The sequence below is a fragment of the Heterodontus francisci genome, chromosome 18, assembly GCF_036365525.1.
Source record: "Heterodontus francisci isolate sHetFra1 chromosome 18, sHetFra1.hap1, whole genome shotgun sequence".
Taxonomy (NCBI): Eukaryota; Metazoa; Chordata; class Chondrichthyes; order Heterodontiformes; family Heterodontidae; genus Heterodontus; species Heterodontus francisci.
This window is the reverse complement of record NC_090388.1, coordinates 89,490,481-89,494,978: the sequence shown is the minus strand read 5'-3', so window position 1 is coordinate 89,494,978 and position 4,498 is coordinate 89,490,481. Positions and strand designations below refer to the sequence as shown.

Here is a 4,498-nt window from a genome sequence, read left to right as displayed (position 1 = left end):
CTTCAAGGTCACCTTGACCTGCCGCTTGCTGGTCCAGATCCCAAAGGGGTCCTTGACATCAGTGCTGCTGCCGGCCACCTCGACGTACCTGGCGAGGTGAATGGTCACCACCCAGTCCCGTTGTGACGGAAGCGTGAAGAGCGGCTCCGCTGTGAGGAGCGACAGTGGCGCCCGGTCCCCTTTCTCCTTGAACACCTTCAGGAACTTGATGCATCCCGCCACGTTCCGGAACGTCACGTCGAAGTATCCACTGCTGGGGAAATCCTGCAGGCAGAAGACGTCCGTCGCTTGAAATCTGCAGCAATCGAAGAGAATTTTCTTGATGAAGAAGGTGCGATCGACCGGTGCATCTCCTTCCTTGTCCTTCACGACCACCCGAACGGTGTTGCGCACTCCCAGGCCCGAAGCTCGAAAATTGGTTTTAGCCATTTTACTCAAAGCTTCCCCAGGATCAAAAGGCAATGATCATGGTCTCTTCTCAACCAAGTAAGCACTGATAAGAACAGATACGACACTTGATCTTAGCCAAAAGGCCGAGAAGCGATCTGACGTCGGGGGTGGTGGCGGGAGGGCCCAGAAAATTCTTCCGGGAGAGGCCTGCCACAACCCCTGACACCGAGAAGGTCCCACCACATTTTACTGGTGGCGGTGAGGCCTCTGTGCAGCCTCCCCCCGCCCGCTGCATGGCGGCGGGGCCTTCATTTTACTATCGAAAGTCATTTAAACACATGCAAATTAAGTTATCTTGTCCTGGTGCAGTCTCATGCCAATAATACGACCACTGGCTGGAATTTCCGTGCCTTCGGAACTCGGTTCGGAGTTCCAAGGCTATACACCGGTGGGGAGGGGGAGGACTGAAATTATCAGGGCAGAGGAGTGGGGGAGGGAGCGGGGAAAACACTTTGTATTGGCAGAAGGGATGGTGCGAAGGGGTTGAAGGGCAAAGGTAACGAGGATGGGGTGGGGGAGGGTAAGTTCGGGTTGGGACTAAAGTTTATTTTGGGTCGATAGGCCCAAAGTTAAACATTGGCGGTGGGGGTGTTGAAAAGGGCCTCCAGCTTTTAATTTAATTTAATTTTTTAAAGACAATGTTAAATACTGTTCCTTTAAAGATTCTAATTTCTTCTAAGGGCTTGAAGCTCTTTAAAAATGGCGTCTACGCCTGCAGGGGTCCGTCTCCCACCACTACCCTGTCTCTCTGACCTCCTGCAATCTTTCTTTTTTTCACTACTGGGGGGGAGTTACCACCTTCACCCCTGCCAAATCATTACCGAGGAGCAGGTCAACCGCGTCCACAGGCAAACTAGGGACAATCCCTATGGTCACCGGTCCCAAAACTAGATCACACTCCAGGTGCACAGGTACAGGCATACACAGCCCTCCAATATCATTCATCACCATTCTGGTCTTCACTGCACTCTCTGACGGAAAGGTCAGGCTTTTTCCCAGTAAAAGGGATCTAGTCGCCCCTGTGTCCCTGAGAATCACTATGGGCTTGCTTGCCCCACTCAAGGGGTATGGGGTTACTTTCTCTGCAGACATAAAACCCTGATAACCTTCAGGAATCCTATTAGCTTTTCCTGCACTGGCCGTAGTAAGCTTCCTGGGTTACACTCTTACTGCAGTTAAAGCCACAGCTCGTTCTGCTGTGATTTCCATCAGGGCCCCGTCTTCACTGAGCGGGTGTGCCCTGATTAACACTACTGGTTTTCCCTTTTGTTTCCAGCAGTCAGCTTTTAAATGCCCTGCTTTATTACAACGGAAGCACACAGGTCTCCGGGTCTCACTCATGCTCACAGCACCTTCCTTTTTGGCTGGAGGAGGGCCCCCTGTGTCTCCTGCTTTCCTTTCTCTCCCAGGACTGCCTGGGTGGATATTGCCTTCCCACCTTTTGTCCTTTTCGGATTTATGGCAGTGATTAGGAAAGATTCTCCCCTGGGAAACCGACTTATAAATTAAAGCAAACTCATCGGCCAGAACGGTCTCCCTGAACCCGCTGCTCCTCTATATGGGTCTTTATTGAGAATGGGAGAGAGTTTTTAAATTTTACTTCCCCGAGATTCGCATAGCTGAGCTGTATTTTAACAGCCTTCAGCCACTGGTCAAAAGCCAGCTGCTTACTTCTTTGAAACTCCAGAAAGGTTTGATTAGCTTGCTTCTTGAGGGTCCTTAAGTTTTGGCGATAGGCTTTGGTAGAGTCATAGAGTTTTACAGCACAGAAACAGGCCCTTCAGCCCAACGCGCCTGCGCCAACCAAACTAATCCCATTTCCCTGCATTTGGCCCGTAGCCTTGTATGCTATGGTGTTTCAAGTGCTCATCTGAATACTTCTGAAATGTCATGAGTGTTCCTGCCTCTACCAGCCCTTCAGGCAGTGTGTTCCAGATTCCAACCACCCTCTGGGTGAATAAATTCTTCCTCAAATCCCCTCTAAACTTCCTGCCCCTTACCTTAAATCTATGCACCCTGATTATTGACCTCACTGCTAAGGGAAAAGGTTTCTTCCTATCTATCCTATCAATGCCCCTCATACTTTTGTATACCTCAATCATGTCCCCCCTCAGCCTTGTCTGCTCTAAGGAAAACAACCCTAGCCTTTTCAGTCTCTCTTCATAGCTGAAATGCTCCAGCCCAGGCAACATCCTGGTGAATCTCCTCTGCACCCTCTACAGTGCAATCACATCCTTCCTATAGTGTGGTGACCAGAACTGTACACAGTACTCCAGCTGTGGCCTAGCCAGCATTTTATACAGCTCCATCATAACCTCCCTGCTCTTATATTCTATGACTCAGCTAATAAAGGCAAGTATCCCGTATGCCTTCCTAAGCACTCCAAGGTCCCTCTGACCCTCTGTACTTCCTAGGGTCCTACCATCCATTATATAGTCCCTTGCCTTGTCAGTCCTCCCAAAATGCATCACGTCACATTCTTAGGATTAAACGCCATCTGCCACTGATACATGAATGAGCAGGAAGCAAAGAGATACAGACCCTTAGAAAATAGGCGACATGTTTAGATAGAGGATCTGGATCAGCACAGGCTTGGAGGGCCGAAGGGCCTGTTCCTGTGCTGTAATTTTCTTTGTTCTTTGTTCTGCTCCGCCCATGTGACCAGCCCAACTATATCGTCCTGGAATCTAAGGCTTTCCTCCTCACTATTTACGACATCACAATTTTCATGTCGTCTGCGAACTTACTGATCATACCTCCTATATTCACGTCTAAATCATTAATGTACACTACAAACAGTAAGGGTCCCAGCACCGATCCCTGTGGTACACCACTGGTCACAGGCTTCCACTCGCAAAAACAACCCTCGACCATCACCCTCTGCCTCCTGCCACTAAGCCAATTTTGAATCCAATTTGCCAAATTACCCTGGATCCCATGGGCTCTTACCTTCTTAACCAATCTCCCATGCGGGACCTTATCAAAAGCCTTATTGAAGTCTATGTAGAACACATCAACTGCTTTACCCTCATCTACACATCTAGTCACCTCCTCAAAAAATTCATTCAAATTTGTTCGACGCGATCTCCCCGACAAAGCCATGCTGACTATCCCAGATCAATCCCTGCCTCTCCAAGTGGATATTAATCCTGTCTCTCAGAATTTTTTCCAATAATTTCCCTACCACTGATGTTAGACTCATCGGCCTGTAATTACCTGGTTTATCCCTGCTACCCTTCTTGAATAATGGTACCACATTCGCTGTACTCCAGTCCTCTGGCACCTCTCCTGTGGCAGAGAGGATCTGAAAATTTGTGTCAGAGCCCCCACTATCTCCTCCCTTGCCTCACATAACAGCCTGGGATACATCTCATCTGGGCCTGGGGATTTATCCACTTTTAAGCCCACTAATACAGCTAATACTTCCTCCTTTTCAATGCTAATTTGATCAAGTATATCACAATCCCCTTCCCTGATCACTACACCTACATTGTCCCTCTCCATAGTGAACACAGGTGAAAAGTAATCGTTCAAAACCTCACCTATGTCCTCTGGCTCCACACACAGATTGCCTCTTTGATCCCTAATGGGCCCCTAACATACTTATAAAATGCCTTGGGATTTTCCTTTATCTTGTCTGCCAGTGATTTTTCATGCCCCCTCTTCGCTCTCCTAATTACTTTTTTTAAGTACCCCCCCTACACTTTCTATACTCCTCTCGGGCCTCTGCTGTTTTCAGCACTCTGAATCTGCCTGACGCCTCTTTTTTTTTTCCTTATCCAATCCTTTATATCCCTTGACATCCAGGGTTCCCTTGACCTGTTGGTCCTACTCTTCACCTTTACAGGAACATGCTGCACCTGAACCCTCACAATTTCCTTTCTAAATGACTCCCACTGGTCTGATGTAGACTTTCCTATAAGAAGCTGCTCCCAGTTCACTTTGGCCAGATCCTGTTTTATCATATTGAAATCTGCCTTCCCCCAATTCAGTACCTTTATTTCTGGCCCCTCTATGTCCTTTTCCATAACAACTTTAAATCTTACTG

The 4,498-nt window shown here is 48.2% G+C and overlaps 1 pseudogene; it reads right to left on the bottom strand.

Moving 5' to 3' along the window:
• Window positions 1-436: 436 nt before the first annotated feature.
• Window positions 437-545, bottom strand: LOC137379905 (U2 spliceosomal RNA; annotated as a pseudogene).
• Window positions 546-4,498: the final 3,953 nt, after the last annotated feature.